Source organism: Camelus ferus, chromosome 3 (genome assembly GCF_009834535.1).
Source record: "Camelus ferus isolate YT-003-E chromosome 3, BCGSAC_Cfer_1.0, whole genome shotgun sequence".
Taxonomy (NCBI): domain Eukaryota; kingdom Metazoa; phylum Chordata; class Mammalia; order Artiodactyla; family Camelidae; genus Camelus; species Camelus ferus.
Window position 1 is genome coordinate 86280135 of NC_045698.1, and position 24985 is coordinate 86305119.

Here is a 24985-nt window from a genome sequence, read left to right on the forward strand (position 1 = left end):
CACATTTCTTTCCTTTTCTATATTTATTTTAGCAGAAACATTAGGGACAACAAAAATGCCACAATATGCTGTTTCATGAGTACCAGATAAAGTTCATGCATTTAGGATATCATATTACTCTATATTTTTATACAATGTGACTATTGTACAAGGTATGATTTACCACTAGTCCTCTGTCCTGAACTCCCTCCCTCTAATATTTTGTTGTGGTGGTTTCATTGTATCCAGGACTGGTACTTTTCCTTTTTTCAACTGAGTCTTGTGTATAGTACCCTTGTTCATTTTTCTGGCTTCAGAGCATCTCATCGTCAGATAGGTCTTTCTTCAAAGGACCAAGTTGACTTTATAATTATTGGGGGAAATTTTAAATTTACAACCTGGTTGCTAATGAAGTACGTGACAGCCAAAAAGCAGAGGGACTTTCCTGTTACCTCTGCCAAGGCTACAGGGAGCACCAGGACATGAAAAGCCAGTGTTGTCATATGACCAGAAAATGCAGTATTTTTTTCAAAAGAGCTCCACTGCTGGGCTCAATGTTTGAAGAGTCACTTTAACCACATCCTGTAATCAAACCATCTGGAACACAGTGCAGCGATTAGTCACCCTGAACACGGAGCTTTATCTGAACAAACAGTGTAGGCAATGGACTTGGAGATAGGGCAGTACTAACAAGGGGAAGCGTAATGAAACACTTTATGCCCCAGTGTGCCGCCACCCCAGTCATAAACCCCAGAGACACACTGCTCTGGTGTTAATGTACTGCTTTATGAAAGCACAGCGAGCTTAAAGATTAAAGGAATCAAGCGCTAAAAACTGCTGGTTTCGATAGATGTTCTCCGTCGGCGGCTGGAGAATGTTGGCACCACTCTATCTCCGTTAATTATAACCTCTCCGATGATAGTTCAGCATTCCTAGCAGGGCTTGGTGTTATTTTCAGGATTTTAAGAACAAGGTTCATTTATGGGAGGATAGTGATGATTCTTCATTTGCCAGAGGTTAATCTGAACACTCAGACAATTCTTTGTGGTTCATCTCAAGTCTGTCCATAAATAACAAGATAAAAGAAATAGAAGACCTTAAGCCAAATAAGTATGCTAAACCAATACCAAAAAGCAATGGCAAGATGCTACTCTAATCTCCATTTTAAAAGATAGTCTTCTTTCTTACTTGACTGTGCTTATCTCTTTCAAAAGTACATTTGATCATCAGGGGGTACAACCTATGGAAATTAAAAAAAAAAAACTGAAAGGATTTTCCCCCCTAAAAATATTGAATAATCCCTAAAAGAGGGTAAAAATCCTGGCTAAAGAAACCTTGTTTCCCCATGGGCCTTATGGTTTAATACACAAAAGAACACAGAGCCACTTCCATCACTGTCACCTCCCCCGCAGCCTTTGTTCTGAGGCCTGATGAGCTGTATTGATTTGGGAAAATCATTGAGCTTCTTGGAAAACTAGACTCTTGCTTATTCACTGCCATCTATTTCTTTCCCATGAAGACAGGTGGTCGATATCCAGTTGACTGGTCAGAGCAAAGAAGCTCTCGTGGCTTTTCTTTTCTTTTCTCGCTTCCCTAGTAACATTATCCTTTCCCACTTCTAGAAAATACAATGGCCTGGGAAGAAGTCTTGTGGGCAAGAAGAGGGAGCAGAAATAAGGCTTTTGTAAGGCAGCTCCGGGGACACAGAAGTGCCTTCCCATACATTTGCAAGGGAGCCTGCACCGCACATGTGGATGTGGACAATATGTTCACTGACCAAGCAGAACTAAGTTTAAGCATTCATGAAAACTTGGAGGGCCTAATATATAATTATTTTTAATCACTAGATTTAAAAATAGATCACTAGAGCTCAATTAGTATTTACTGAAGAGATAGATGCTTTATTTCTTTTAAATAATCAGCTCTTAGGTTTTGCAAGTTTCATAGTTCATGTTGTAGGTGTTACTATAGACATTGTGGGGTACAAAGAGTATGATAAAAAAATCACATGGAGAGCTTTAGAAAGTAATTTTAAACATGATCAATAACAAAAAGAAATTGCTTTTAAGTTGGGCAGACATACACATCCTAAAGCAACACTGTCCTTGATGGCTTGAAGCTAGTTATTTGAAGAAAAAAAAAACTATATATAAATAATATATAATTATATAAATGTAATATATATTAATATATCCACCATTCTCACTACACCATGTAGCCTTGTTCCTTGGTTTCTACTAGCTTCTATGCAGAGTCCCCACTTGGGGACAGACAGGAAGACAGGTTTAAGGTGATACTGCTGGGGAGAGGATAACCTCCCCAAGCTTGCTTCAACAAGGGCACGAAGTCCCAGACACACCCAGGCTGTGTCAAAAGTTACCCCACCCCTCCCACACCCCCGGCATCTCCAAGAGGATGCTCTTCAGATCGTGAGCCATCAAGGCTCAGCCAAAACACAACAGGTAGAAGATAAAAGATGAAGGTGGGGAAGAGGCAGAAAGGAGAAACAGACAGAGAGATGGAACTGAAAAAGTACAGTCTCTGAGACAGACATTGGGAGCAATTTAAATGCATTAACTGAACAGGTACAGGTGGGAGTGTATGTATGTATGCACACATCTGTGCAAAGAGGTTTCATTTCTTATGTTTGATTGAACATTTCAGCAACGTATGCCTTAAGGCTTGTAACAAGGAGTTAAGCATCAGCACCACTCTGGTTTCCGGGGCAAAGTTCAAAACTTGAATTTTCTCTGCTCCTTTGCAGGTGTGCAATAGTTCATGTGAAATCAGATGTGCTTAGATGAATGGTTTTTAGCACCAGCAGGTTCCTCAGGCCCTCTCCCTTTTTGAGGCACAATTTCCTCATTAAAGTAGGAGAACGATTTCTCATCCACCCCCTGCCCCCTGCCCTTCCCTTTCTCCCTGGGAAGACAAGGGTTCGGTACCAGTGGACTCGCTGCCCCCAATCCTGTCTTACAAGCTTCAATTACTTGCTTGCTAGAAGATTATTTTTTCTCCCTTTAAATAAAAGCTTTCAAAGGTCGGGAAAGGTAAATGAGAAGTATTAACTGAACCAGGCCTACTACGAGCCTACATAATGATATGGTTGCAATTTTATCACAGCCTAACATAGCGTTCCTGTAAGAGTGTTATTTCTGGAGGCAGCTATGTACCAGGGGCCCTGGGCAGTCAGCACACAGCCAGGATCCCCCAGAAGGAAAGGGAAACAGCCTCTGCACACTCCCACCCTCAGCATCACATGCCAGCAACTGATAAGCAACTGAAAGAACGCAGGCCTTTCAAATCATCAGGCCCAGTCGTTTCCTGCACTTAATATTAATTATGGGATCTTTCCAGCTTCTTCCTCAACTTTTACAGCCAGGCTCTCCTCAACGCTGTTTCTTCAATTTGAAAAACAGGTAAACAGAACGGCAAAACCAGAGGGAAGATAAACTATCCTTAAGGCAAAAACACCCCCTCTACACCACTGCCCCTTAAAAAAAAGGCTAAAAAGGGAGAAGAAAGGTGCAGGATGCTGAGAATTTGGAAAGTCATTTAACAGACACCTGCCCCTTCCTTACTTCCTGGTGCAGGCAGCAGTCTTTTTCTTGCCCAAAGGTCCCCGGGTGGCAGGAGCAGGCAGGAGGCAAAGTGATGACCGAGATGAATGAAAGTGTGAGATGCAAAGGAAATAAAATCTAAGCATGAAAACGCCACACACCTGGGGAAATGGGTAGGCTCGGAAAAGGGAATATGAAGAATCAGTTCTCCCAGCCCCTCTCATCACCTGTCTTCCCCACAAACCTCTTGTAGATCAGTCTAGGTAGGTGACCAGCAGTTTCGGATTTCAACGTGAGTAAATTGCATGTCAGGGTATGTGTAACACAACTATAGATTTGAGGACTGCGTTTCAAAGTAATTTCTTACCATTCTCAGTCCTTGAGCTACAAGGCGACAGTGGGAACCAACTGACAATTCTGCTTACATCAAAAAGCTGCTACTGATGCATGTATCTCATTGGGACTGAAGAGCCAGGCTTCATATAAATTATGATGCTTTATTTAAAGGCAGAGTGCTTATTTGCTTTTGTGCCAGCTCTGGGCCCTTTTCATCTGTGGCTCTACCGGGCCCAGGAGAGCACACATTCCGACAGCTCTGCTGGCCACCAGCTGTGTCCCCGTAAATCATAAAACCACTGAACAAGCCATTCTTTTCAAAGGCCTGCAGCATTTACTGGTAATGATCACTCTGCTATTATTCCACTTGCTGAAATTTAAAATAGCAATTTACAACAGCAGCGGAAAGAGGGAACTGCGTCTCTCAGCTGTGTGTGTGCGCGCGCGCGCACGTGTGTGTCAACGGGGAGGTTCTGCATGCACGTGGCACACAAAAGGGTCTATTTTGTGTGCCACCTAAAATTCACCATCGTTGCAAATCTAAAAAGGAAGCAAGGAATGCGGACGTCAGGGAAAGCAGAGTCAGCACTCTCACAATGAAAGGCATGGTGAGTGAGGTTTCTGTCTCTGGCGACCCTCCCTGTTCTCACCTGGAGGTGGCCATGCCCAGCAGGAGCATGGGAGACAGTTCACATACTCTGCTAAATGAGGCTATGCAATTGTGCTCAGGTTCAATGTAATTAAAAAAAAAAAAAAACAAAACTGAAGGAATTAAGTCTAGTCAAACTCAGTCTGCAGTCAATTTTACCTCGAGGACTGGACTAGGGAAGAAAGTAAGAGTGATTGGTGGTGGAATGGAACAGCCCACACGCCTGACTAGATGACTCTGGAGACAGACACACTGGGCTCAAAGCCCACTCTGGAGCTACTTCACCTTGAACTAAGCCTCTCTGACCCTCAGTTTCCTCATTTATAAAGGAGGAATCATATGCATCTCAAAGAAGGGGTAATTTAGGGAAAGCATTTCACATGGAAACTGACACAAAATAGTCACTCAGCAAATGGACTTGGGCTTCCTCACCTTTTAAACTGTCCTGTAACCCAGGTCCACCAGCTGAAGAATGGAGGGAGATACCAAATACCAAGAATCCTCCACTCAGAAATACAGCCAGCAGCAAGCAAGCCCACCTGCACTGCTTCCAGGGAAAACACCCTCGAATATGGGCATGGGTACTGATCATCCCAGATTCCTGGTGACCTGGCCCAGTGCACATGTGACGTAGCTATACCTTAGAGTCTTATGGTCTGCAAATTCCAACCTTAAGGACTTTTTATTATTTCTATATCCACCAGCAATTTCAGCCAATATAAAGTCATCCTTCCTACCCTATCCACTGTTTAAAGCAACCGTTTCCTCATTTCACCTCTCAATAATAAAGCCACTGAGAAAGCCAGTTTCTAAATCACCAAAGACTCTGCTCTGGACTCAGGGTAAGGAAACCTCATGTCAAGTTTTCAGGAACAGCGAACTGAACACCCAACATCTGTCTGAATTACAAAAAGCAAAATCCAAGGCCCCCCACCCCTTGACAACGAAAACGAGACCTGGCAGCAAGGCTCGTGGGGCTGCAGACAGAGGTTACAGGCAAACTCATCTTTCTGATCCCATCTGAACAGACCAGTTTTCATGATGAGGGGCAGAGAGGCTGCCTTCCCACCCTCCCCCCTCCCACATTCCAAAGTTCTTATCTTTCAGGGAAGAAAAAAGCCCAACAGAGTTACAAGTATTTCAATAACGTGCTTAGAGACCAGCTCTTTTCTGTAAACAAGCCTAATGAAGCGTGACTAATAGTGCTCTCCCAGAGCAGAGCGCGGGGAAAAGGGCCTTTGTTAGCACTTACTGGAGCAAGTCATCGTTTTGCTGGAGCAGAACAAAACTTAGCTGGTTATTGATTGACCAGCCTCGCGCGGTGTCACTGCTCTGCTATTTCTGCATCCCGCGTGTGTACATACGTGTATTTATGCAGACGTGGAGATGTTCTTACACACACACACACAATCCCACATACACAGTAACACGCAGCCACCTCAGCTAACTTGGAGTGACATTTCTCTGCCAATCAGATGAGGTACTAAAGGAATCTAACTGAAATCTCCCTCCTCTCTGATACCTGTATCTCTTCTAGACCTTGAAATTAACTAACATTTCGCTCCATGTTGTATCACCCACCTCAATTTCAGAACACTCTCCAGGGACACTTACTAGTTTCCAAAGTCACTAGAGACGATTTGCTTTTGTTTTTTAATACATTCCAAATTGCTGGCGTTTCCTTTCCCCAGTTCACCTATCGATTCTGGAATTCCTGAAATTGAGCTCCACGTGATAAATGCTACATCAGTCTCCCATGACGACTTTAACCCTCTTTTTCAATTTAAGTGTTATTAATATACACAACAGTGAGGCTAGCAGGAAGATCTGAAGTTGACTTGGACTTCTTTTTTTTTTGGACTAACAAGAATTCGAGTCAGAACTTGCTTTCCTTGCGACTCTGAGCACAAATTTCCGTATAAATTATTGACTGCACTTTGGCCTTATCTGAAACATTAGCCCTGCAGGCTGATAAGTTCTGACCCCAGGTGGCACATCAGGCCTCTCAGAAGAGGCTGGAACGTTAGTGCTTTGCACAGGGAAGGGGCAGACGACGGGGGAGGGGAATGAGGGGGGACCAAGGCGTGAGAGCCAATCGATCAAGGCTCTGACAGCTTTTACAGCCTCCTTGGGCATTAGGCCCAAGTCAACCTCTAAGACTCCTATTGTCTGCATTATTCTCTTCTTCCCTGGTCTGATGAAGTGAGGGTTAAGTCCAAGGCTTCAGCCAGAGAGAAAGGCTATTGTTAGTAACTCAGTCTTTATTGACTCTGACCTGCAGGACAGCCAGCTTGAAGTCTTTTCCACAAAGTAATGCACAGTTAATTGCTGCTCATCTTCAGGGTATGTTTTATCCATCTCTTTTCACTGGACGAAGACCTGACTCAACATTTCAACATCTTTCCAGGTTGCCGCGTAATTTTCTCGAGTGAACTCTCTCTCTCTCTCTCTCTCTCTCTCCCTCTCCCTCTCCCTCTCCCTCTCCCTCTCTCTCTCTCTCTCTATCTATCTATCTATCTATCTATCTATCTATCTATCTATCTACCAAAATCTAATTTGCACCCACCACAGTCCCTGAATCACTAATTCTAAAACCAGTGCAAACACGCAGTGTTTGGCGGGGCAATGCTAACACCTGGGAGCCGGCATAGGCAATATTAAATAAATAGGTTTTTCATGGTAAATATCTGTGGGGATTATTAGTACATGGGGCAGGAAAGCACTTGATGGAGGAATGAGGTAGAAACATATTATTTTCTTCTGATGTCCTCTGCTTAAAATAACTAAAGATCTTTTTCCTCCGAAACTGGGAGTTAGCTTTGTAAGCCGCTGGCAAGAGACTAGATGGCCTCGGGGTGAAGGTACAAGACTACACTCAGACTTCCACTGAGGAATGCAGCAGGCTGCAAGGGTTGCAGGATTACTGGTCCAAAGGCTTTCCCGTTTTCTTTGAAAGAAAAACCAGGCAAACCATGGGCTCTTCTTACCCAAACCCAGGCCTCCCAGGGGAGGGGGAAGGGAGGACAGCAGCCTGGTAGAGGGTAAGCCTTAGGGCACCCAGGACTGTCCTTCATGTGCCCAGATCAGGCCAGCCATACAGCCAGGTCCCCCCAAACGTGTTCAAACTGTTCCCAGCAGCCCAGAGATTGAAGGCTTCCAAGGAGACACCACACATTGACACTGTGGAAATCAAGTTTCTGGGATACAGAAAAAAAAGTATAAAACCCAAATGGTTTGGTCTTTTACTTCCCTTTGATTTAAAGATTTCTGGTCACAAAATCCTGCAATGTTTGGCAGCAAGATGGATTGTGTTATTTTATTTAGTATATCCCAGTATATGGATGAGTATATATAAATTAGAACATGTTTTTCCAAACAAGTGAAGAGAAAGCCACTTTTCAATTCAATTCTGTTCCACTGGTGTGTTTGTACACTGCCTCCAAGGTATGTGAGTGCACTACCAGACTTGACCAGCTTTCTCCAAAGGTGATAGTTAGGAGAACAAGTCTCTTGGTACAGTGGATTACATTTTCTGCTGCCATTCAGTTCAACTCAAATGTAATATTTAAAGAAAATCAGAATTTTTCTAATTCAACCAAGAATGCGTGATCAAAGCACATTAAACTCATAAATATCACAAGCTACCAGGGCCAAAATTTTTTTGGTAAAGTACTCAAAACAAAACTGCATGTGTAGCTTATTATTATACAAGAGGTCCTCCCTGGGTCTCACTGCCCAGAAATAAATGAGGAAAAGATTCAGAGAAAAATTGGCTAAAATATTCAAGTAGTCACCGTATATAAAGACAGGCTACAAATTTTAAGTCTTGGGTCAATAAAGATGAAAGTTGCAAAGGGACCAAATTGATCACTAAAATGTTTAAGCCTCTGGACACAGTGAACTCGAGATTTGCTCACTGAATCTTGGTATAGTTGAATCTGGGTTCCCCTCTGAAGCTTCAAAGACAGCAATCCAAAACTAGTAAGAGCAGCAGTATTTTACACAATAGGCAGTTAACAGTTGTGTTACTGTCCCCAGGGGGGAAAAGACAGAAAATAAATCTAAGAACATTGATTGAGTGCTTTACTGTGTGGAGGTCACAAGAAGTGTTTTTACAGAGATTATCTCACTTATTTTTCAGAGCCTACATGCCAGGTTCTTTTATCATCACTATCTTACAGATGAGCAAATTAACAGTAAGTTTAACTGACCAACTTGCCCCCAGTCAGAAAGTCAGAGATCTGAACACAGGCAGTCTGACTTTTGATACCACACTCCTCAACACATTATATAAGTTTACATAAACAGAAGTTTATTAACAGAAAGATTTCATGAAGGAACTACACGTGCACGGCTGGGGACCCACAAGGTTAAAGCCATGTAAGGATCAGTGGCGGGCGCAGGGGCATGAGCTGTAGATGCTAACTGTAGACCGTACGCATCTCTTCCCAGCTCCACATCAGACACCAGCATCAGAAGCTTGAAATTGATCACGGTGAGAATGTATATACCGCAGACAACAGCCAGCACTACACTCCTCCCGCCCCCGGAACTCCCACCCCAGAGCCAGTGGTTAACTATTTACCAGCACATGGATGGTGATAAACCTTAATCTGCTGAACTGCTCTTCTCTCCCATAATATCAGAGAAAACAGTAGTCTGGGGGAAGCATGCAATCTGGAAACTCTTCATGATGCAAGTTATGTTTAACTGCTTAGAAGGCATCCATAGTATAAAACTAAGTAAGGGATGGTTCTAGGACTCACTGGAGACCACAGTTCTAACTTCTTAGGATTTGAGTTGTTATTTCAAAGGGGTCACAATTCACACCCGAAGGCTTCTACTTTTGTTAACGAACTGTCTAATCAGTCATCAACTCATGCCTATTTTGACTCCAAACCAACCCCTGGCTCCAGCCCCTCCCTCTTCATCCACACCACTGTCCAGTCAGCCCTTGGCTTCCCTCCGCTGTTCCCACTTAGCTCCCTGCCTCGCACCTCCAAGTGCCTTTAGATGTCCCTGGCACACAGCAGGTCACTTCATGCTTTACTCCTACTTTTTACCTGGAAAGCCTGGACCTGCCTTCATCTCTGGAGTCTAAGCTCAGGTGCCTGAACTCTAAGAAGCCCTGAGGCTGCCTGACCACATCTGTGGATATTTCTATCACAAAAATTACCGTGACTTTTAGGGTGCCCGAAGTTTATTGGCCAACCTCTCGGAGAGACTAAGCACCATCTCTTTCAAAGTGCCTGGCAAAGAGCAGGTACAGTAAGTGGGTGTTTAAGGCAAATGAAACATTAAAATGAATAAAAGCATAAAAGAGTCCCTGTGTTATAACTCTACACAGATCAAAATATGAAAGTGAAAACTGCAAAGCTGAGCATTATTCGTTACCTGATTCTGAGCCTAACTTGGCTGATTCTTTCCACTTTTAAAATAGCTTGATGATAACAGAGATGTAAATGATGTGGCTTTATGTATGGCCTCTTTTTTCATGAGAAATTTTTGTGAACTACTAGTTAACGAAACCAGGAGCCTTCCTCCGGGATTTCAAAAGCCATCCACTTTTATTGAACTATCACAAAAGCAACTGATGAGGTACATTTGCTGCTCACCTGATGCAGACACGCTGAACACAGACGAGAACCCGCCCAGCCGTGGCAGATCAGGACTGCTGGCCCCTCCCACCACCCCTTGCAATTTAACGAACGGTCAGATCCAACAAATCTCCCAATAGCCTGCCACTGGTTATTCTCCTAGACCCTGGGTCCCAAAGAGAGATCTGTCATTGCTTAAATAAATTTTACAGATATAATAGATAAAGGTAATAAAGAAAACAGAGCTTTTATACAACAAAGTTGATAGAGCAGAAAGCTCTCACTCCATAATGGGACGTACAGTGGTGTGTCCTAGGCTGCTTGTGTGTACCAACGGGAAATAGACAATGAAGGTTAGGAAGCATGAAATGACAGCCTTCTTTGCCTTTCAGGGAACGTAAATTTTACTTGCTGAATGTAAATCTTCGAGCCATGGTTTTCAATCTGCTTGTGTGATCACCAGAAATTGATTTCAAGGGATATCCAATTATTTAACTTAACTGCTCAGCAATGCAAATCCCAGGTTACACATTCATGTGACGATAAAGGGTGCAAGACTCAGGTGATAGTTTTGAGTGCTGTTTTCTGGCTTTGGTCCTCGCTGGCCTCGATGACATCACCTGCCCTTTGGTTAGCGTGCTACTGAGACTGGAACTAGTATGGTGAGTGGTCCACTAACTGGAAGTGAGCGTTACTGGAAGTGCTACATGCATCACTTGTCCTCAACAAGCGGCCTGTGACTTCTAATAGGGACTTTTGTGGTGCCAACTGAAATGCAGAATGATGGTTTTCTTTCCCAGTGTGCTTTTGGGTATCTCATGTTCTCCCAATGATACAAATAGTTTTTTTTTAAAAAATGTCACATCTTCAGGCTATTATGAGTCAGGTACCTGACTCCTCATACAAGGAAGGAGTCGGGGAGGACACCAACCACTTCAATATTCTTGCCTTCATGATACAGTAAAGGCACTTCTTACCCCCAGCAGATCAAGAACTCATTTTGACTAGTCTCTTCACAACTCAAATGATCAGAACACAAATTGGGTTTTGTGTGTGTGTGTGTGTGTGTTTAATCTATTCATCAAATCGTGGCATTTGTTGTTTAATTCTAGTTAATTTAAGTAGCCTAATTTTCTGGGAAGGCATATTTTGAAATAGAAATTTGGTAAATATATGTAAATCATGGGGTGCAGGCAAATATTCTGCAAAGTAGAACAACAAAAACTAAAAATAATTTTATAAAAATTTCTATTCTGAAACAAAACGGCCATGAGAGCAACCTTATAATTGCCAGTAATCAACACATGAGTAAGTATGGTCCATGTAGATGCAGAGGGTATCCTGGGGAGCAAGGGAATACAGACATGTAAACTTCCATTTACTTAATAGAAATTAGGAATTCAATTGAGGAAAAAAGTGAACTGCATGACCCCTGAGTGCATGAGGTATTTAAGATCAATCCTTCAAGATGACTTCTCCTTAGGATGCATTCACGACCCATATTAAAGAAATTTTAGAAGGAAATTTACTGACATGGGTTTCGGGGCCGGTAAAGAGGCAATATATATTTACTCATGAGGCACTGTTCCCAGTGACACCTCTTTCTATAGTTGATGGCCCACACAATGCACAGGAAAGCTGTGTCTGACAAGCAAGGTGGTCTCCTGGGAACCAGGGTTTGTTCACTGCAGACCCCGAGGATGCATTCATTCCTTGATCACAGCCATCTCCCTCCCCTCATGGTCGCTTGTATTGGAAGGTCCTGCTGTCAAGACACCTGCCAGCCTGATGTGGCTGTCAGAAAGGACGCACTGGCAACATGAACACCACTGCTGGAGACTGTAAGAGTACCTACAAACATGGGGGTCTTCCTGTCTTCCAGGAGGAATCCCAAACTGTAGGGAACGCTCGGCAGACTGATGAAAAGCACACCTGTGTTTGCCTAGAACAAGTATTATGACCCTGGGAACTGTACTTTTGTGTGTCTGTTAATTTAACAAGCGCATGTGGTGCTGATTGCGTCAGGCACTATTCGAAATGTCTCACCAACATTAACTCATTTAATCCTCCTAACAACCCTGTGTAGGAGCGTGAAGGGGAATAAATTATCCCTAGTTTACAAATGACAGACTGACATAAAGCAGGCAGTACGTAAGTTATTGCCCAAGGTCACAAAGACAGTAAGCTACAGGCCAGGAATTGGAGCCCAGGGGGTCTGGCTCTAGTTTCTGACAATGACCCAGTATGCCCCAGACACTGGGACAAAGAGGAGAAGCATACATGCCTGGCCCTCGAGTCAACAGGTTGGCCTTTTCCCCTAATCTGTTGGGACATGAAATCTGCATGACAAGGCATACAATGGACACACTGAGCTTCATCATGTCATGTCCAGAACTCCCATTTAAGAAAACAAATAAAAAAATCATGTAATTTTGCAGCACAAGAGAATCTTGAAGATCACCCATTCCAAACTTGCCCTCTTCATGGCGAAGGAAACTGAGGCCCAGAGAAGATAAATGGCTAGCCCCGGGTCCCAGGACTAAGGAGAACTGAGGCAAACCATCACTGGATCTCTGACTTCCTTCTCTTCCAGTGATCCTCAGTGTCCACACAGAAGCACCCAAGGCGAGTGGCAACCAGGACGGCTGATGGGCTCTCAGGGAGCAAGGGGGCCCCTTCAGAGTCCATCACACAGCCAAGGGGTCTGCCCCACAGCCAGTAGCCTCTGTGGCATTCTGCCACAGGGAGACAAACACACATCCAAGAGATAAGAAGTTGCTTCGGAGAAGAGGAGTCAAGAAAAGGGCAAAGAAAGAGCCAGAGCACTGAGCAACAACCCAAGTCCTCTGGCAGGTACCAGGGGAACCAGGGCCTCCTCTGTTTACTGAAGCCTAACACACACACACGCATGCATGTTACCTGCTGACGGAGTGATGTCAAAAATAACATTATGAAATAGAGTTTATCTAAACTTGCACTGAGAACCTCTTTTTTCCCTTGCTTCATTCTATCACAAGGCGCCACAGGTAGCCAATGGTGGCTCCAAGGCGGGGCTACAGCCCCAGGCATTCACTGTCTTCGCTTTGTCAGGGGAGGTGTTCTCAGGACGGCTGTTAGTCTCCACCCCTTATGGCCTATGGAGATGGCACACGGCCAAGGGGCCTGGCAAGAACGGGTGGGCAGCACCTAAACCAAATGTTGCGTTACCCACAGCAAATTCCACAGGCTTTGTGAAGGGGAAGAATCAAGGTTCCCACAGATGTGTTCAGAGCAGCATGATTTGCAATAACCAGGATGTGGATGCAACCCAAGTGCCCATCATTACTCAGACATAAAAAAAAGAATGAAACTCTGCCATCTGCAACAATGTCGATGGTCCTGGAGAATATTCTATTTAGTGAAAGAAGTCAGACAGAGAAAGACAAATATTGTATGATATTGCTTACAGGTGGAATCTAAAAAATAACATAAATGAATATATATGCAAAACATTAACAGACTCACAAATATAGAAAACAAACCAGTGGTTACCAACGAGGAGAGGGAAGGCAGGGAGCAAGATAGGGGTACAGGATTAAGAGACATAAACTACTGTGCATAAAACAGATAAGCAACCAGGATATAGTGTATAACACAAAGAATTATAGCCATTATCTTACAGTAAATTTTAATGGCAGTATAATCTGTAAAAATACTGAATGACCATGCTGTCCACCTGAAACTAACATAATATTGTAAGTCAACTATAATTTTTTTAAAAAGGACTGAGCGTTTCAATTTTGGAAGAAATATAGGGCAGGTTTCTGAATCTGGGTTCCTGGCTGGACTACAGAAAAATCTGTCAATCTCTTCACACACACATGCTCGCTCGTAGGAGATGGTATATATGGATTTCAAACCCAGGCCTATGAGACTCTAATGTCACCCCAAATTCACAGGGTGGTATGAATCCCCTTGAGTGCTTATTAAAAATACTGATTCTCAGCTTTGCTCCAAACATGTGAGGTTGATTCTTATCAGAGAAGCAAGGCTACAAGACTTTAAAGGAAAGTGTACCTCATACAAAATAAGATGTGCAGAAACCACGTTGAGTTTTACCCGTAAAGAAATGCAGAATACTGATTGTGATTAATTACTTTCTGACATTCTGGGGTAGGAGGTATTAATGCTATTCCTTTGGGAAAAGCCACCAAGGAGCCCTGGAATGAGGCTGAGAACTTTTTATCTGCCTGAGCCCTTTGACAGGAGTATTAATACAACAGCTTAACTCGGTTTAAAGCAAGAATTATTTCACCATCCACACTAATCTCTTCTGGCAAGAGGCAGAATTCTGCTATGGCCACTCACAAAAGATGACAGAGGCCAGCAATCCTTTCTTCGTCGAGGGGAATTGGGGGCTTTTCAAAATATTAATATAATCTTGCTTATTAAGATAAAATGATGTGCTAAAAGCACTGGAAATTCTCACAGTGGAGCAGCTATCTATTTTTTTTACTTTTTTTTTTTTAACTGGAAAGGCTCTATAATAAAGAGCATCCATTTTCACATCATAGCTTAAAATATTAACATCTTGATATGCTATATAATTGTGTGTTCTTTTACCAGAGGTCAAATAAGTGGACAGGTCGCTGTGCTGGATGAAATAAATTGTAGCTGAGAGGCAACACCAAGAGCGATGTTACAGGCAGGATTCCTCTGCCAGGGACCCAGGCTCTCCTGAGGGTAGCTGTGCTTGAGGGCAGCGTCTAACTCCACCTGCTCACCCCACCTTAGTATACGAGTTAACTGGTACCCTTTTTCATTATGTTTAGCAAAGACCTTTTCTTTTCTTTTAAAAAGATGAGGCAGAGGCAGAGGGAGAGAAGAGAGAAGGTGTAAGGGACAGAAGGAGGGAGAGAAAGAGAGAGGAAAGAGAAAGGAAAAAAAGAAGCCAACAAGCTTGCCTTTTCTACCCTGCTCCACCACAATAACCTCTTGTGAGGTCTTCAAAAATCAATTCAGCAAAAAGTGACAACAGAGCTACCCCGAGTCAGCCCTTGTAAGTCCTTTTCCAAAGGCGACTTTCGGTGAATCAGTTTTCAATGTTGTTTCAGTTATTCTTAGATAGAAAACTTTCTACCCCCTCCCCTTCTCCTTTTGGAAGTGTGGTAACCATAGTTTCTGTGTCCTGCTGAGACTTGATATGTAGAGCTGCATTCTACCTGCTATTAAGCTGCTGATAGCAGTGTTTCTGCCGCAATTTATGAGCAATGTCAGTTGAAGGCAGAGAGGACTGTACACACTATATTTTCCCAGCTGGAGATCTCCGTGAATGGAAAGCAAAAACATGAATACACATGCACTGTGGGCTTGAGGGAATAAAAAGGCAGGGGGAAGAAAGTCAGCGGGCTAAAATCAGGTGGGTGGTCCTGATTATAAACCAAGGAGATGATAAAATATTCAGAGGAAGCTCGAAACTAATCGGTCAGGAAATAGACAGGCACAATAGAAAGCCAAGCCCAGAGACGCCTTTGTCTGCCAGCAGGCCTCCCGCTCAGTCCTTAGGTTGGTGATGTGCCAAGACCCACCTTGCCACCTGGGGTTTTTCAGTAACTTGCCATAACCAAGAGGTCATTTGAAACCACAGAAACAAATCCCATTCCACATTAAGCCTCTACTAACGACCCCAGCCTGTGGTGAGTACGACAGATCCAATTTCCAGCCTTCTCCTCCTCCACTCTCACAGCACCTCAAGGGTCAGTTCTCTCTTTGCCCTTCGCCAAAAGTATTTATAAGAAAACAGGAACTGGGTTTTATTTTTGTGACTAAGCAACAGACAGATGGTATTGTCCCTCGGGCTCCTTTCTACACTTCTACCAAGAGAGTGAATCTAGGAATTAGCCAGCAAAATTACTAAGAAGTTGAAAGGCTCTTTCTTCCCCTAAATACTTGACTGAGAAATACAACATAAAATATTAATCATGAGCACCTCGTTAAATAAACTTGATTTACTTCTTCTTTGCCTAAATAAAATGTGGAACTGGTTTGTATCCATGATTCCGCCTAGGGTCACGAGGGAAAACTTCTTTCATAATCACTGTACTGCGCTCTGACCCCTAAGTACTTACTGTGATTCGGTTGATCTGGGTTCTGGGACTAGCACTTTTTTGAAAAACACGATTCTAATACCTTTCCCTCCATGAAAATAATGAATCTCTAAAGAATGAATCAAACTATGCCCTCAATTACATCAGCAGGCTACACTGCTGGGGAAAACTGTCTCTAGTACTAAAGGAAAAATGCGTACAAAATGAATAACAAAAAGCAAAAAGGTCATTCACTAATTTTTACCGGAAGAGAGGTTAAGGGTTTTCCCAAGCTAACACTAGAGCAGATCCTCCATCTAGGGGTTCAAGTGTCTTTTTTTTTTTTTTTAAATTGAAGTATAGTCAGTTTACAATGTGTCCATTTCTGGTGTATAGCATACTGTTTCAGTCATACATATACATGCATATATTCGTTTTCGTATTCTTTTCCATTACAGGTTACTACAAGATATTGAATAGAGTTCCCTGTGTTATACAGAAGAAACTTATTTATCTTCAACTGTCTTCCTAATCAGAATTTAGCGTTTTTGACTCAGACACTCATCTCCCAGTACGAACAAATATAAAATTAAAATACTAAGCCTGTTGAATTTATCAAGCCCAGAGCTAAACCAGGAGAAAAGTAATTACCATTTAAATAGCAACATGAAGTTCTTTGAAGGAATGGCCTTTTGATGTTAGCATCTCAAAAGCTAAAAGGCAAAATCTCAGATCTTAACATTGTTCACAGTAAACCCAGAGAAAACAAATACGTCTCCTCAAAGTTCTTTCATCAGAGAGAAGTGGGAACCCAACCCATTTATCATAGGCTTGTAGTCAGGATATGATGACAATATTTTAAGTTCTACTAAATTAAGGTGACTCTCTAAGAAAAAAAAATAAGGAAGGGGAAAGTGCAGTGGCCTGGCTTCTAAAATGGCAGAAAAAATATAACATGAGAGACTGGGCACAGGCAGTCTGTAAATTTCTGGAGCCCCCAATATCCAATGCAAGGGACCTAACCGTAGTATCTAGAAGTCCCGACACACCCCATCCCCACCATCAATGTGAGCAGTTTGTGCATCTTTCAAATGGATTCTGCACCAAGTTGGGAATGCTTGTCATTATTAAACTCCATCTCTTAATTCACATAGAGAAGGACAGCTTCCTCCTACAAATGACTGCAAATCTCTTACAAATGATTGGAAACACCAGACAGAATGACGTATTACATATACCTCCCACTCTTCAGTATCGTGCAATTGATTAACCAGTTGGTAGATTAAACCAGCTACACATTATTCAGACAATAAACATTCATATTTATCCTCCCACCACAACAGATGCTCCTAGACCTTTAACTTCTAGTGGTTCCCACAGTGCTAGACAGAATGCAGGCAGTTCTATTCAAGGTTCTTGGTTTTTCAACCTTGCTTGTTTACTTAATTTTTAATATAAGAGTATATTAGATTACCTCTGCAAGAACAAATCATGTAAATGAACTACAGTGATACACAAACCAGGCAACAGCCCCCAAATTTTAAAAATACTTCGGCACAGGGGTTGGGGGTGTCGGGAAAAGGGAAGACCCTCAGGTAGAATGAGACTTTTTCATCAGTTTTGCTTTCGTTTACCCCTCGTATCCCCTGCTCATGAAAATCAACATTTGAGACACATTCCTGTGATCTAACGTTCATCTCTGAGTAGGCTTATTATTTCACAGATTTTATGTAGTGTGTAGTTTCTGATTACTTAAGTACAAAAAGAAACCAATTGTTTGATGAAATTACAAAATCGATACCTTTGGCTGCTTATATACAGGTTCCTAAGCCTGAAACACTTTTGTTTTCATTATTCATAAGATAGTGAGCGCCTATAAAGCCAGTTTCTCTGCTCAGAGACAAACCAAGTCAATTATAAGAAAATTCACCCACAATTACAGTATGGTCAGAAATAGAGTTTTTACTGGGTGAGGGCCATGTTTCCCAAACTTGCATGATCATAAAACCACCCGTGGAGCTTGGGGTTCCCAAGCATTCCTCTGCAGATTCTGGGTCGGGGAGGTCTGCTTTTTTGTACATATTCCAGGTCAATAGTATCATCGGGCAAAGTTGCACAGACCTCTCTGCGTCTCGTGCTACGTTCAAGAAGCCCACAGTTGAGGGCAGTGCTCTTAAACTGCTGCGCTTTAGAACCACCTCAGTAGTCTTTTCAAAATCTGGAGGCCCACCCCAATTTAAATTAGAGCCTCTAGGAGTGGGCCCCAAGCACCAGCTCGTTCTCATTTCCCCAGGCGACTCACTGGACCGCCACACTTGTGAACCAATGATCTATTCTAGTTTACTGGTTCTCAGCCCCCAGCGTTGATCAGAATAACCTGCAAGAAGTTACAAAGAAACTAACAAAAAAAACCAGTGCCTACATTCCATCTGAAACCAACTGAGTCAGAGTATCTGGACATGAGACCTGGGCCAGGGCATTTTTCCAAAGTTCCTAAGATGACTTTAACGTGCAGTCTAGGTGGAAAAATACGGGTCTAGTAGAACCTGAAGTTAATAAAAAGTATTTTAACTGCGTAATAAGCTTTTATCCAAACACCCTTTCTCTGCCAAGCACATGATTATGTTTGTCCAACAGAATAACAAATTCCAAACAAAACAATCTCTCCTTTGAAGGAGACTGCAACTCAGCTGGTCAGATAAATAATACACTAAATGAAATAACAAAAGAATATTTCAAAGTATTACAATGGGTGAAATTTATAGAACTCTGAATACCTAAGTATCGAGAGGAAAATTTAAATGTTCTTAGTAAATTTCTAGTTCACGTCAGCTAGGTGCACGTGTCACTCTAAAGCATGCAGATTCTTGATGAAAATTCCAGAGGCTAAGCTTGTAGTCAAGGGTTTGAGAGAAAGAGACAGTCTTCTGGAGCCTTCCAATGTGACTGGTCCTTTTATCTTTAAAGGCTGTTTTCCTATAGGAAATTCTAAACCTCTTTCAACCCAAATTCCCTTCAATAACCTTAAGGGCTAGTATCCCCCCGCAGTTTGTATAATGTCAGCAATACAGATAATGATAACACATCTTTTCCATTTTTTAAAAAAGCAATTTTGTATCTATTAATGTTTTTATACTTACTACATCCATAACCCCATTTTACAGTTGAGAAAAATAAGGCCTAACAAGTTTGATGACTTGCTTAAAAGTCTCTTGTCTCTAGGAGGATACATTCCATGAAACTACAGCCATCCTTTACTCAGAAATATCCTTAAGCTATCTGTTATTTAAGGAAAATTCATTTACTCAAAATCCATTTTTACGCTTCCTCCCGTGTGCCAGGTGCTCCTGGGTGCTTGGAATACTGCAGTGAGCAAGACAAACTCCGTACCCACATTCCACGTGGGATGAGACATGTAATAAGCAAGGAAGCAGCTACAATTTTAGGTACTAATGTCCTTGAAGAAATAAAGCAGTATAGGGTTTAGGAAGTGACGGGAGAGAGGTTAGTTTGGGGGTAGGAGTTAAGGATTATTATTCTGGGAAGGCATCATCTGAACCAACGCTAGAAAGACATGCGAGCTGGCCATGCGGACGATCTGGGAGAAGAGGGCTCTGGGCAGAGAAAAAAGCGACGCAAAGGCCCCTGGGCAGCAAGATGAGGCTACAGAGGACAGGGAGGGTTCCGCTGCTTCAACACGGCTTCTTCTGGAAGACATACCTGTAGGCTGGTACAGGTTTGTGGAGAAGCTAGCGTGTTCTCAACTTTATATGAAGCTGAAGAGAAGCCATCAAAGGCCTTTAGTGAGTGTCACTAGAGAAACAGAACCTGACACCTGGTGGCACGTGCAAACAATAAATGCTCCAGGAACCCAGGAAGGAGAGGTGAATAGAGCTCGCGTAAATGAAGCAGGTACATCTTGTTGGTTTTCTTTTCCTAACTTTTATCTTTTTGATCTTAAAATTCCATCTGACTTTTCAGTCTGCCATTTTAACAAACATTAATGAAATGCATTTTGCAGCAACTGGGACTTTTATCTGGAGCACTTTTAAGAGCATAGAATTCAAGCTACTGGTCTTTTACACCACTGGGTAAATACATACCTTTCTTTCAAGTGTGAAATGAATGGTCATTTTATAATCTGTAATACCTGAAATATTTTGTGGCATACTCTCTCAGCAAAACAAACCTTAAAAATTAAAAAAAAAAAATTTAAACCCAGCATACTGTTTAAAGTAGACTGGTTTGTTTAAAAACTGGCTTAGATACTAAGAGAAAGGCACAAGTATGTTCACAGGGATGATGTTTGAAACTAGCAAAGAACGGGCCACAATCCAAAAGTCCATGGGCACAGGAATGGATAAACAATAATGGTATATTCCACCAACCTGATACAGCAGTGAAAATGAACTAGAACTTAATGCTGAGTGAAAAGAGTACGTTGAAAAATATACTGTATGATTCTATTTATATAAGTTCAAAAGCAAACAAAACAATGTGTTCTTTACAGAGGAATGCTATAACACCTAGGAATAAAACACACAAAATTCAGAAAGGCGTTTTATAGAGAGGATCAGCAGCAGGGTGGGATGAAGGAAGAAGGGCCACCAGGTGTTTTCAAAGGTCCTAAAACTGCGATTTTCTGTTTCTTCAACTAGGTGGCAGGAAATATATGTTTGCTTTCATGGTGTTCTTTATACCTTACACATATGGTTTAAATAGCATTTTCCAGGTGTGAAGAAAAGGGAACCCCCTACTCTGTTAGAGGGAATGTAATTTGGTGCCGCCACTATGAAGAATGTATGGAGGTTCCTTAAAAAACTAAAGTTATCATATGATCCAGCAATCCCACTCCTGGGCCTATATACAGAGGAAATTCTAATTTGAAAAGATACATGCACCCCAATGTTCACAGCAGCACTATTTATAATAGCCAAGACATGGAAGCAACTTAAATCTCCATCGTCAGATGACTGGATAAAGATGTAGTATACATATACAATGGAATACTACTCAGACAAAAAAGAATGAAATAATGCCATTTGCAGCATCCATTTCTTGATGGACCAAGAAATTATCTTATTAAGTGAAGCCAGACAGAGAAAGACAAGTATCATATGATAGCACTTATATGTGGGATCTTAAAAAAAAAAAAAAAAGATACAAATGAACTTACTAACCAGAAATAGACTCACAGACATAGAAAACAAACTTATGGTTACCAAAGGGGAAAGGGGGTGGGAAAGATAAATTAGGAGTCTGGTGATAACATTTATGCACACTACTATATATAAAACAAATAAACAACAAGGTCCTACTGTATAGCATAGGGAGCTATATTAAATATCTTGTAATAACCTATAATGGAAAAGAATATATATGTCTGAATCACTTTGCTGTACACATGAAACTAACACAACATTGTAAATCAACTAGACTTCAATAAAAAATCTTTAAGAATAAAACTAGTAAATAATAAAAAAAAAATTAAATAGCATTTTCCTTATATTTAGCAAAACAAGTTTTTTAAAGAAGAAGAACTCAGACTGATCATCTTTGCCCACATGCAGCTCTGGCTTATTTCACATTTGTATATAAATGCCTTGCTGGAAGTGTAAGTTTAACACCCTTTCTTTAGTTACTCAGTATGTTGGTGAACAGAGCCTAAAAGAAAAGGAAAACACCTGAAAACGCAAGGCAAGTGGTGAGTGAAACCAGTTTTCCCTGGAACGCCATGGGCCGCCGGGCTGGCCCTCTCCTCTGACAACACGGGGCCTGATGTGCCTGACCTGGTACAGGGTCTGTGAGGCCCACTGTGGCGACATCCCTTCCAAGGGTGCCTGCCACAGGAAACGCAAGGCTTAATCTCCCCCGGGGCTCAGAGGCAAGAACTTCCAAAAAAGGGAAGCATCAAACTATTACATATCCATGCAAATCAGAATTCATAGACCGATGGCAGGCAGCCAGCCCAACAATTTCGGATCTGCTCGCCCATCTGCTTGGCCTGTTAACTATCGGAAAATACAAGCAAATCGCTTCTTCTGCAACGAATTCTCAATAGGGCTCCTAAAAACCAGACTCCATGATGCAACTTTAATCAGACAGAACAGCTTATTATGATCAATAAAGCACAGTCTTCCCATGGTGGCAAAGCCCACAGCAGCTCGGGTGCCTCGTGGCTGGACATGGGAGCAAGAACACCATCCCTTCCCAGCATCGTGGAAGCCCCGGGCCAGGAACGGCTCCCACACCAGGAAGTAGCTCTGTCCTGATTCCCCTCCACGCAGGAACCCAAAGGCCTTCTCAGCCTGCAGATTTTATTAGCCCCAATATATAGTAATTAATTTATGGCAGGCTCTTAATTCACAAATGGATCAAATAAAGCCCCACATGGCTTTTGGCAGCTCACCCCTACTAAATTATGGTGACTGGAAGTTGGTTCAAACGCAGCCCATAAGTCCGACGCGGCCCCTTCGGCTTGTAAAGTTCAATTAGAGAGTTCGTAGCTCATTGTGGGCCTCTGAGCTTCAAAGAAGGCATTCTTCACACAGTTTCCCATGCCAAAAAAAGGAAAGCTGGCGATGAAGCAGTTCCTAGAATGCTGATCCAGGCGTTACCAAGAAATTTTACAAGTTCAACTCTCAGTACCCAAATGCCTCCACTTTGGGACCAAATCTCAGGGAACTATGGAAGACTAAAATTAATCTGATTAACTACAGAAATCTCCATAATAAAGTTCTGACCAAGAGTGTACAAACATAACCAACCACCTGCTAGAGTTTCTTTTTCTATAGTCTCTTCCGAAGTGCCACTGGTAGGTTCCTATAAAAGTAGTCTAAATTGGCCAAGGGCTTAACTGGGGGCCAGAAGTGACATCTTGGAAGCTCCATCCTCACCACAGTGGGCTGTCATCTCGGTTCGCACGCTCATACCTCCAACTGGTGGGCAAAGCTAGGGTGCAGCCTGGCCAAGTTCGAATCTGACTGCATCTGCTCACTTCGCACGCTGGTTGCCGGATGTGTTATTTTTGTTGCTGTCTCCTTCAGGCAGGGCTAATAACAGCTCTGCCCAGGTGAGTGGGCAAGAACTTTCGCTCTGACGCATCCCTTCCCAGCAGGTAAGTGACTGGAGGTTAGCTGGCCTTCCCAGGGGAGGTTCTGTGGTTGCCTTCAGATATGAAAAAGGATTGGTGTGTTTTCCCAAGAGCACACCGTTAAGTCTGAAAAGTCCCGGGCAACAAATCTCCGAGTCTGTCTGCGAAAGAAGAATCTGGTGCTGCCAGTTCTGTAAACATCCAGCCTTTCCTACTGCCGTGCAGGAGACTTAAGATGAAGGAGCAGGAAAACAATTCCACGGCGAGCTACTGCCAGGGAGGCCAAGGCTCTAAATCTCCTTGAAGCCGAAAACAAATTAGCAGCTTTGCCTGTTTCACTCCCGACACTCTGAAAGGAGGCTTCTTTTCCCTCAGCATTACAAACTATGCCCCTCGAAGATAACACTTCTAAGGATATAAAAACATTTCCTGTAGCCTACTTCCTGTCACCTTATCGACTGGACTGGTAGAAGCATGCGAAACCCACTCAACAGCCCTCTGAGATCCCCTGGGCTTGAGCAAGACGGGGAAGGGGATGGGCGGAGAGAGGGTAGTGCTAATGTCATGCACTAACTTGACCTCCTTCCTCTTCCCCGTGCAATCAACTCAGACAACACTGATTTACTGGCTGCCGCCCATGGGCTTGGCACTAGGGATATGTGCTTGAACCAGACAGACAAATGAATGTCTCAGAGTAAGATATTGATGTGATATTTACAATCATTTCTTACAGCCTTTAGACTCAACAAGGAAGGTACGTACCCTTTAGTATACTAAAGTAGATGGACTAAAGGAAAAGGCTCCTTCCTAGGCTGAGAAGAAAAACTTGAAAATACAAGTAATTGCCTGTGCGTTGGTTAAGCAAACAGAGCCCTTCCTGACACCCTGCCCCAGGGCCTGCTTCCGCCACAGGACGTGGCCAAGGGACCCTGGCTTCAATGAGGCATCTTCAGTGCATCTGTTCTTTATGGAAGGAAGTACTTATGTGAGAATTGTCTCAGCTTCAGTGTCTTCGAGGTGCAGATGTTAAAGGGTTAGTCAAAACCACGAGATAAAGGTTTCGCTACAAACACTGAAAGGAATTTGTGAAAAAAAAAAAAAAAAAAAAAAAAACAACGGCTTGGTCAACAACCCGTGTTGCTAAATAAAGACAAAAAGCACAAAGCTCAAGTTCAAAATCATGATCTGGCTAGAATCCATAAGGGAGACAAGTAGAGCTGGGGTTAAGGGACAATCTGTCCACTCCAAAAGCTACTGAATCTCTTTTATTTAGATAACCAATAGCTAAACCAAAAAAAGGCGGTTTGTTGTTTCATTTATATGCCACTGTTTTAACTTCCCAAACTTACAGTCTGTCTGAAAAACAAGCATAGCTAAAGCTACATTTGGGGGAAAAAAAATCATAATAGGCCAAGTAAGGCATGACAAAAATAAATTAAGTGACTTGAGAAGTAAGTCAGTCAGAGGAAGACAACTATCATACAATATCACTTATATGTGGAGTCTGAAAAATCATACAAATTAACTTATTTACAAAACAGAAACAGACTCACAGAGATAGAAAACAAACCATGGTTACCAAAGAGGGAAGGCAGGGAGGGACAATAGGAGTTTGGGATTAGCAGATACAAACAATTATACACAAAACAGATGAAAAACAAGGACCTACTGTATAGCACAGGGAACTTTATTCAGTATCATTTAAT

The 24985-nt window shown here is 42.4% G+C and overlaps 1 protein-coding gene and 1 long non-coding RNA gene across 6 annotated transcripts in view; one reads left to right on the top strand and one right to left on the bottom strand.

Moving 5' to 3' along the window:
• ZNF608 (zinc finger protein 608) overlaps window positions 1-24985 on the bottom strand; it is a 101122-nt gene that overhangs the window by 17129 nt on the left and 59008 nt on the right. The gene's annotated exons all lie outside the window — the stretch shown is intronic.
• On the top strand, window positions 2398-18876 carry LOC116662687. Its single transcript, XR_004318684.1, has 3 exons — window positions 2398-2408; window positions 9095-9096; window positions 18548-18876. It is a non-coding gene; the product is annotated as an uncharacterized LOC116662687 (long non-coding RNA).